The sequence below is a fragment of the Staurois parvus genome, unplaced genomic scaffold (genome assembly GCF_062004578.1).
Source record: "Staurois parvus isolate SC_StPar_1 unplaced genomic scaffold, SC_StPar_1.0 ptg000004l, whole genome shotgun sequence".
Classification (NCBI taxonomy): Eukaryota; Metazoa; Chordata; class Amphibia; order Anura; family Ranidae; genus Staurois; species Staurois parvus.
In genome coordinates this window covers 2,568,781-2,579,694 of record NW_028317800.1, presented here as the reverse complement: position 1 = coordinate 2,579,694, position 10,914 = coordinate 2,568,781, and the positions used below count along the sequence as shown (strand labels likewise).

Sequence of the window (10,914 nt, the reverse complement as noted above, 5' to 3'; positions counted from 1 at the left end):
GCTATTCATATTAAAACCACATTTATTCAGCACTGACATATTTCTTCTAAATATCTTTGTATAAAACTTCTTTAGCAATTCGTGTTTATTAGTTTAACTTTGCTGCTGCCGCAGAACACACACTTAAAGTAAATAGAAAACTACAGCTGTGCCTGTTTCTGTATGCTATGCCATTTATCATTGGCTTGAAAGAGTGTATGTTACTGTCATTGTAGCATATCACATCAATATATTGTTTTACAAGGTAAAGTGGACCATTACTTTCATTATTTAACAGGCTTCTTCATCAGGGAAGTAATACACAGTTATGAGGTTTGCTTGCTGTAAGCGATGTAGCCCACAATTGTATTATGTGTAATGACAACTTTAGAGTTTCTGTGGGGATATGATTTTCTGGTTTTCTGGCTATAGCAGTTTATTTGTAGCTTGTATGTTTTCCTGAGTTATACTATATTGTTTTATCATTTTAGAAGGCTGAAATAAACTGTTTTAGTTATTGTCGTAGGTAGCTTTCTATGCTAAATGAATATGTATGAAAAGGCAAGTTGTTAAAGGGCAATCTCTGACATACAACTAAATTCACAATTTAACCACATACAGTATAACTTTACTTGCAGCAGTATTCTTAAAGGAATGCACTTATTCTCATGATCTACCCTTCCTAATGGCCCGTACACACTATACGAAAATTGTACGAACGGATTCGTCCGACGAACAGTCGTGCAATTTTCTGACAGTGTGTACATAATTTTCGACAGACGATTACGATCTTACGAACAAAAATTAACGATGGTGCAAACATAAAAATTGTTGTTGTTTGTGAACAGAACAAACGATTTTCGTTTAATATGTATAGTTATCGTACGAAAAGAATTTGATACGAATGACCGCGCATGATCGGAAGCTGTTCATGACCCGGAAGAACCCGAGGACAGTAAACACGTCGGAATATTCGTAACCATTGATGTAATTAAACAGTTTTCTTCACCCAACACCCAAAAAACTATGTTTGTCACTTCATCACAAATAATGTGTGTGTTTGCATGTTGTTCCAAAAAAAAAGTCACAATTAAAAATTATATGTTTTCAAAAATGACTTTATTATTCACAATATTTGCAATACAACATTTTACAAAAATAACCAAAAACGAAGATGAATAAAGTGCTTTATGTCATGTTGAGAAAACAAAGAAAACAAAACATTAAACATTAAACTACAGATTGGTATAATGATAATCCTGGCACCATGACGAAGATTGACGATCTGCTGCAGGGTAATGCCATTGTGGTGGATGCTGCAGTGATGAAGGTGGTGTTGTTGTGGTTGTTGGAGGTGGCATTGGAGGTGCAGGTTGTGATTCTGCAATTATGGTGTTTGGGGTAATTTCTCCTCTTGCCCCTTTATTCATTACTTGGAGCAACAGGCACTCAGCCATTTGTCTCTGTTGAACTGACATGTTTCGCAGTTTGTTTGCGGTCAAGATTCCAAATGCATCCTGCTCATCGGCTCTCCTAGGGCTGCTGAAGCTTGCATTAGGAAGGATGTTGTAGCATCATTCAGATTTTTTCTTTTTTTTGGTCTAGCCACAGGTGTTACGGGTGGTGGCATGGTGGTACCATGTGAAATTTCCTAGGGATGGAAAGTATTAAGGTAGCTTTGACAAATCATCCCAAAATCTAAATTACTTTCAGATTAGATGCATACAGTATATGTAGACAAATAGTGCATAATAGTAGGAATGGATCATTATAGAAATAAAAGGTGTTAAAAAATAAAATATTTTACTGGTGTCACTGATAGTTCCTGTGTCAGTGATAGCTCCTGTGTCACTGATTGCTCCTGTGTCAGTGGCAGCTCCTCCTGGTCATCTCCATACAATTCAGGTGGCAACTCATTTGAAGTTGATGGGAGAGTTGACAGTGATGTTCTGGAGTCACACTGATCCGTTAGAAAGCGCAAGCTGTTAAAGTATCAAAGTCTTGGTACATAGATGTCATCTGCTGCAGCCCCTGACAGTTCAGATGCACTGATTTTGTTCAGTTCTTTTTTAAATACAGTCCTCAGATTCGCAATTTTGTGTTTGACATAATTGACATTTGCTTGAGGACAGACAGCTTTGCACATTTCAGCCAGCTTGTTGTAGGCCTCATGCTTTTATTTTTGTCAGACTAGTCCTTGGACTTGACTTTCCACAAACAAGGCATCTGCTTGTATTGGTCAATGAACAGTAGCAAGAAGTCAGGCGATGTAAATTTGTCTGCCATGGCTCCTGTCAAACAAATCCAACATATAATGCCATATCAGTATGAGGTCAAGGCTTACCTTCGTTCGTGACCCGAAAAATCTTTATAATACGATCGTGCCGGATTTTCCTTGCAAAATATTTGTTGCGACTTAACGATCACTCGGTATGGAAGCTAGTGAGCGTGCGTTGTGAGCTCTGCCAGTCACACCATTCCCGCTCTGTGCATGTACCGTGACCTGCTTCCTGCGACATTGGGCCTACGAATGGTCGACAGCAAGCAGCATGGAGGACACAGAGGAGACACAGCCTTCCAGGAAAGAGCACAGCAAGAAGGCTGCAAGAAAGATAAAGGCTACAGCCATGAGCAGAGGAGAAATAGTGGAGCTTGTGTTTCTGCTTGAAAAAATAACTATGATGGCAAGCTTAAAAACTACAGAAAGCCAAATACAAGAAAAGATAAGATTCTAGATGAAGTGATAGAAGCTCTCAAGAATAAATATGGCATCCTACGTTCAAAAGATCAACTCAGGAAAAGATGGTCAGATCTGAAACACAGGGAACAGGACCAACTAGGCCGCATTCACCAACTCATCCAAAAAAGTAAGTTTTTTTATTTTTATATTTTTTTCAGTTTTTTTTCTTTTGTGCATATACTAAAAACTAAAATATTATAAAACTAAAATATATATATATAATATATATATTTATTTATATATTTATATATATTTATAGTATATATATATATAGTGTATGTGTATGTGTGTATATATATATATATATATATATATATATATATATACATATATTGTGGCAGTGCGGTGTCCTGCCACGGTCAAAATCAAGCTGAAAACCCTGGATTCTAAATCAGGCAGGTTGAGGGGCTCCAGATAGTTGATGTATTGCAGAGGAAACTGGCTTTTTGGTTTCCTCATTTATTCATTAAGTCTGTTTTGGGATCTGGAGCCTGGAGATTTCAAAGAGATCTGGGAGGGATGAAATCTCCAATCCGGGGTCCGTGTTTTGAGATCCCCCAGCACACTGATTGTACAGGCGGGTGCAGGGCTTTTTGTAGAGGCCTAACCATGGTTCTGGGCTCCACCCCGGCAGACAGGAGTCAGGAGGGCTCCACCCCGGCAGACAGGAGTCAGGAGGGCTCCACCCTGGCAGACGGGAGGTCTCTGTCTTGGAGTCAGGTGGAAGCCAGACTAGCTGTGTGCTAGTGGACAGCTGTGTGCAAGAGCCATATTTTGGGAAGAGTCTGCAGGAGACAGACTTAAAACTGCGTACAAGCCAGGAGGCTGAATACTGTTTAATTTGCTTGATGGTGAATACCCCTGCGTGGGAAGCATTTTTGTTTATGGAACTTTTTTCTTTTAAATAAACGTGGGCAAAAAAGCCCTTAAAGAAGCGAGTTGCTGTGTGCGATAACAAGAAAAGCTCTACCATTTTGAAGCGAGTTCCCACATATGGTGGAGGATGCGGGCAGAACTAGAGATCCCAGCAAGGAAGTAAGTTCATTTGTTGAACTGTGTTTGGTGCATGACTCTGCACTATCTGTGTGTGCAGGTGAGAACAACCTGCAAGACAAAAGGAACTTGCCTTAAAGAGACAGTGCTTCAGGTCTTGGTTGCTGGACTATGCAAAAGTGTTGTGGAGTGACTGCAAAGATGGGGCGGTCAAAACTCAAAAAAGAAGCAAGATTTTCTGAAATGAGAGACAGAGCCCTGTGGCTGGAGGGGTTGTTATCACCAGAAAAAGCCCCATACATGTTTGAACAGAGGTTGCCACAGTGGGAAACTGCTGCTGTTGCCCCAGGCAACACTGGTGAAAGGAAACCAGCTTTCCATGTGCAGAGTACAATGCTTGAAAGAGGATGCAGTGTTGGAAGTCTGGCCAAGATACTGACGCAAGAGCGCTGTTTGCGGTGCAGTGAATGGGGGCACACTGTCTCCAAGTGCCCTTTATCCCAGCTTCAAGTGCAAGGTGACACAACCAAAGGTCTGGGTATGCAATTGGGAAGCCTGCTTGTAGTTCCAGGAAGGAGCAGCAGGCTGCCCAAAAGTTTCAGAAGAATATGGTTGCCCATAGCAACACATGTGACTTCAGGCCTGCGGACCCTGTGAGAGAAGTGTCGTCTGCAGAGGATTGTGGCAACGCAGAGATGAGAGTTCAGCGCATCTGGAGGAACCCACAAAGTTCAGCTGGGAGAGTGCCATCTCCCATAGCAACATGAGAAAGCCTGCCAACCAGGAGAAGGGGCTACAAGGGAGATGTGGTTCCGTATCCCAAGAAGGTTATCGGTGGAACCATACCCTGTCTGGAATGTGGTCAGTTTGGGCGTGGTATCTTTACCTGCCCCAGATTATGGAATACCACTGATGAGGGTGCTACTGGGCAAAAGTCTTCATCTGCAAGCCCAGATTCATGTTTAAAAATGTTGGCAGCCACCTCTAGCAACAGTGAGGAAGTACCTGTTGTGCCTGCAGGGGGTGCCAAGGAGTCAGAAGTGCCTGCCACAGTATCATCCTATAGCTGCATGGATGAACTGGCTGGCCAAAGCCCAGCAGAGGAGATGACAGAAAGGATCCAGATCCCACGCACTCAAGTGAAGAAGGTGAAGCCTGTTACAGTGGTGGGTAAGACTGGTACTTTTGAGATAAATGTGAGAGATACTAATGCACTGATTGAGACTGACTTTGAGACTCTCTGCTATAAATATGGGATACTCCCAGTTGGGAAACCCACTGCTGGTGATTGTGAGAGAGACTTGCCTCTGTATAATGATTTTAGTGGGGAGGCAACGGTTAAAAATGTCAATGTGAAGAGTACTGATATTGGTGTTGCACCAATGTCATATAAACAGAATGCTGAATTAAATGTAGTAGGGGTGACCACTAAGCAGGATATGTTATCTCCCCTAGCAACGGTGGTTAAGGTAACCCAGGATAACTATGGTGTTGCTCTGGTGGACCAGAGTGTATCTGAATTGAGTGATGAGAATTTATTTCAGTGTGGCAATGGTGAATCTAAAAGGTATGAATGTATTCATAATGATGATGGGTTAATGCAATCCACTAATGCAAAAGTTTTTGTAGTGAATGACACGCCACTAGGTCACGGTGGTGAGAGTATGAAATTGCAACCTGCTGTGCCTAGAAAAGGAGTCTCACAGTGTGATATGGATAATGAAGATATAGGTAATGGGTGTGATACAGAGCCACTCTGTCCCTCTGTGTCTCCTTCAGCGGTTGATGGGATCACAGGGAAGATGGACTGGGACAGATGGGCTGAAAACCTGTTGGCTTTGTTAAAAGGGGCCTCTGTTGCCAACAATGGAGTGGACACGACTTCTGCTGTGCTGAATAGAGGGACTGTGGAGCAGCTATTAGTCCAGGGCACTCCTGTCGCTGCCAAAAATAACCCACCGCTGGTAAGAGGCACCGTTGAGGATAAACGCTCAGCAGAAGTTCTGCCCACAGCCCATAAAAGAATTAATGGTGTGGTATACCAAATTGATATCCATAGAGAAGATGTGGAAGAGCTCATTGACACTGAGCCTCAGAGTATTTGGGTGAATCCCACACCTGGTTACGCTCTGGGAGAGCCCCAGGTTATTGTGTTGGGTACCTCCAGCAGAGAGGAAGCCTTGTTAGGAAGCACCACCTCTGAGGCATCAGTAAATGAGTGTCTCAATGTCTCCAGGAAGGTCTTATGTGTAGAATCGGGCTGTCTTTGTATAACAGACCTGCTGAGGGAAATGTTGGCCTTCTGGAGTGTACAGCCGGTGTAAACCTTGCGGTCTCTTCTGTGTTCAGGGGAGCTGGTACAGCAGAGTACCGCTAATTGGAGCTGGGTATTACAGGTTATACAAGACAAAGATGGTCAATATAGGAATTCTGTGATGGTAATGGTGAAAATTGTCTTTCAGTGCATTGCTGGGTTGCTTCATAGCAGTAATCTGTATGAGAGGCACACCAGAGTACTGTTGGACAGGACAGAAGTGCCGGAAGACACATGTATATGTGATGTGGTTGGGGTCGTCTACCCAAATGTAGAATTATGTAAGGATGGTTTGGCATCAGGACAGTTGTTGGCAGAGTCTTTTGTGACAGTGGAGTCGGTGGATAGTGACGTTTCCATGGGAGATGCCCACTCCACTGTGGGTAATTCCTCTCCAGACACTGCCCTGCCAATTACTAGTGACATGAGCTCTAACAAGAGTATTTTTGATAATGATAAAAAGGGAAATGTATTGATGAATTTGGATTGTCTGATTACTGTGTGTGATAACAAAAAGAATAGTAGACCTTACAAACCGCTCCGTATCCGCCACCCCCCTCTGCCAATCCCTCCACTGGCTTCCGATTGCCCAGCGGATAAAATTCAAAATGCTAACATTGACGTAAAAAGCTGTTCATAATACTGCCCCAAACTACATCACCGATCTGGTATCCAAATACTCTCACAAGACCTTCTACTCTCTAGTTCCCCGGTCTCCTTCTCTGATGCCCGTCTCCAGGACTTCTCCAGGGCTTCCTCCATCCTCTGGAACTCCCTACCCCAATCCATCAGACTATCACCTACTCTCCTCACCTTGGCGCACCCCGAAAACCTATCTCTTCAGGGAAGCCTACCCCGCCCTCAGCTAATTACTGAACTCCTCCACTCTTCCTACCACTCCATCCCCCACAGCTATTTCTTCCTGTACCACTATCCCCTCCCTCCTAGATTGTAAGCTCCAAGGACCAGGGCCCTCAAACCCCTCGTGTATTGAATTGTATTGTTACTGTACTGTCTCGTGTATTGTCTCCCATTATAATGTACAGCGCTGAGCAAACTATTGGCGCTATATAAATCCTGTATAATAATAATAATGTAGCAGCGAACAACCAGCTGACTGTCAAACAGTGTGTCAATCAATCCTCTTTAAACCCAAAAATATATATTAAAATACAGTATAGTGCATGAGCACTAAATAACAACTGTGTATAGAATACACTAAATAAACACAATTAAAAAAATTAAAGAATAAACACCTGGCTGATCATCAAACCCCTATAGGATGAATAGTGCAAAATCAAATCAAATAAATTAAATAATATAACATAAGTAGGTCTGGTATGTTCAAAATAAATACCCCCCATCGGTATAATCCCCAATCTACGTGCATAAATAATACATTAAAACACCCAGCTGACAATCAAATACATTCAGGATGAAAAAATAAACATAGTAATAAATGACTAGCAATTTTCAGTCCCCAAGTGAAATAACTCTTCAAATCTGTCCACCACGGTGCTCATCCACCACCAAGCATGCCTGATCACCTTCTTTTTTTGACCTATATGTTATACAGGTCAAAAACAGCACTGTGTATGATACCCACAGTCACTCCAACTGTTCCTGTAGCATCTGGTAGAAATGTCAAAAGTGTAGCCTCCATTTTTCAGATCCCTTTCCTATTGGGCGAGGGACGAGACAGGGTTTCCCCCTGTCCCCAGCGCTCTTTGTCCTGGCGCTTGAGCCGCTGGCTTTAGCGCTTCGGACCGATTGCAATGTATCCGGGTTTCCTTACGCGGGACAGGAGTTTAACCACTTCCAGACCGGACACTTTTACCCCCTTCCTGACCAGGGCAATTTTCAGCTTTTAGCGCTATCACACTTTGAATGACAATTGCGCGGTCATGCAACACTGTACCCAAATGAATTTTTTACCATTTTTTTTAGATAGATAAAGCTTTATTTTGGTGGTATTTATTCACCACTGGGATTTGTATTTTTTTTGCTATGTAAATGAAATGTCCAAAAATTTTTTAAAAAAGTGTTTTTTTTAATAAAATTTTGCAAATAAATAATATTTCATCATAAATCTTAGCCAAAATTTATTCCGTTATCTTTTTAGTAAAAAAAAAAAAAATCCAAATTAGTTTATAAGCAAAAATTATAATTTTTAAACATTTTTTTTTACATTTTTATTTTATTTTTTTATATTATTATTTTATTTTATTTATTTTTTTTACATACTGTCACCCTAGCAGTACAGTGTTACCATGGTGACACTGTACTACTTGTGAGGGGTGATAAAGATTTTTTTTTTTTTTTACACTGATTGTTTTTACACCCATATAGGATGTAAAAGCAATCATTTCTCTTTCTCTCTGTGTGCATTCCTGCACTCATTGAGAAATACAGAGTGAGCTGTGATTGGTCACAGCTTGTCACATGGTACAAGGCTTTTGTGAATAGCCTTGTACCATGTGACCTCTGTGATCATTCACAGATTTCACACATAGTAAGCAATGATGTCAGAAGTGACATCTTGCTTACTACTTTGCATGTGATCACTGATTGGCCAATCAGTGATCACATGATCGGGACCTCGTACAGAGGTCCCGTCCGACGATCGGTGTTTCACTGTGTCCGGAGGACACAGCGGGCACCGGATCGCGGTGCTGCGCGCTCCCAGGGAGCGCGCACAAGCAGGGTGCGGGGAGGCCGTTTATAGACGGCCACCCGACCCTGCAGTGCCACCGTCCGGCTGTTTATATACAACGGCCGGTCGGGAAGTGGTTAAGCTGAACCTTTTTGTGGACGATGCCCTCCTGACTCTTACTAACCCCCTGACGACGCTTCCTAATTTGCAACGGGTTCTTGAGCGCTTCTTCTTGATTTCGGGTCTCCGTATCAACTTGGATAAGACTGTTGCCCTCAATATTACTTTGGCTTCAGATTTGGTTTCGCGCCTACAATCCCACTTCCCTTACAAATGGGCTTCCTCTTCTCTTGAATACTTAGGCATTCACTTGACCCCCACTTATGACTCCTTGTTTGCTGCGAATTATTATCCATTGCTTAGCTCTCTATCCTCTCTTATGCATTCTTGGAAATTTCCGCACCTGTCTTGGATAGGACGGGTTAATTCTATGAAAATGACCATCTTGCCAAAATTGTTGTATTATTTTCGCACACTCCCAGTACGGGTTCCCCCTCATTTTCTTCGGTTGCTTCAGGCGATGTTTATGCATTTTATCTGGGCCGATAAGCACCCCAGAGTATCCAGAAATACGCTTTTTGCTCATAGACTCCAGGGTGGTCTTGGGGTGCCTAATGTAACTAAGTATTATCAGGTGAGCCAGATTGCCCCGCTGTCTATGTTGCATGTGTCTTCCGACGTTCCCGTCTGGGTCCTGTTGGAACTACCTAATTGTGCCCCTATCGCAATGTCGACGCTTCTATGGCTTCCCCCTGTCCTGCGCCCTATGGCACTGAGTCCGATGTTACTTCATGACTTACAAGTCTGGGACTCGGTACGTTACTCTGGTGGCCTGATGTCACCTTTTCTGCCTTTGCTCCCAATTATTAACAACCCTCTTTTCCCTCCGGGTTTAGATCACCCAAGGGCGTTTTCTTGGTGGGTGACTAATGGTTTTTCGCAGGTGCGAGACTTTTTGATTTTTCGGTCTTTTCCCACCTGGAACTCTCTTCAGGAATCCCAGAATGTCCCCTCGGCAGAATTCTTTTGATACATTCAATTGCGACACTGGCTGCTCCCGCTGCGGGGCACTTCTGCTTTCCCGTACTAGAAATCTGCCTTTGAACAGCTTTGCCAACAGCGTCCGGGCGCTCCGGGCCTTATATCCCTTCTTTATGCAGCTCTGAACAGACACTCGTTGCATACTTCTCTTTCATATGTTGTTCAGTGGGAGCGTGACCTTGGAGTGGCTGTGGATCCGGAGGACTGGAATAAGGCCTGGTCACTCATAGCTAAATGCCCATTTAATATGACCACACTGGAGGCAGCCTATAAGGTATTGTTTTCGTTGGTATTCGGTTCCAGCTCGGTTGGCCCGGGCTAACCCTGCCTGTAGTGATCAATGTTTTCGGGGTTGTGGCCATCGTGGAGATGTATTGCATATCTGGTGGTCATGCCCGAGACTGTTTCGTTTTTGGTCTCGCGTGTTTGGCCTCCTTTTCACCTTGTTCCATCTCTCCATATGCCGGGATGCTCGGTATGCCTTGCTTCATTGCCCCATACCGGGCCTCTTGGCTCATCAGCAGAAGTTGGCTTCCTATTTGTTTTTATCGGCCACTAGAACAATTGCTCAGGTCTGGAAGAGCCTGTTTGTCCCTCTTCAGGGGGTTCGGGATCGTATGACCACTATGATGCTCAACGAACAGATGTCGAGTATCCGCATCGACTCCCAACGTAAATTTTTGAAAATATGGGAGCCGTGGTTGCAATATGCCTTTCCCACACTCCCCCCGGCTAGTCTGGGGATGTAATGGCATTCGGTATTGGCGCTCTTGGACCCCTGCCATTTGCCCTTTTTTTTTTTTTCCTCTCTCTTCCTTTCTCTCTCTCTCTGTTTTTGGTGTGACTGGACAGCTGCCTTTAGTTGTTATAGTCAGTTACATTATTGTTTTGTAGCTTTTGTGCCATTGATAGCCCCTGCGTGGGCGTACTTTTTGCCCTGTTGGCGTTGGAGCACTGTCTTTCCCCTTTTTTTTTTTTTGCATTTTTTTTTATCTGTGCAATTGATAGCCCCTGCGTGGGCGTGTTTTATTGCCTCTGTTTTATACTGTTTCAAAAATTAATAAAAACCGTTGAAATAGAAAAGTGTAGCCTCCAGTGAATCAACTCAATTGTTTGTGCCACAATTGCTCATAG

The 10,914-nt window shown here is 43.1% G+C and overlaps 1 pseudogene; it reads right to left on the bottom strand.

The window, feature by feature from the left end:
• Positions 1–1,214: 1,214 nt before the first annotated feature.
• LOC149474434 (uncharacterized) lies at positions 1,215–2,265 on the bottom strand (annotated as a pseudogene).
• Between the last annotated feature and the right edge of the window lie 8,649 nt (positions 2,266–10,914).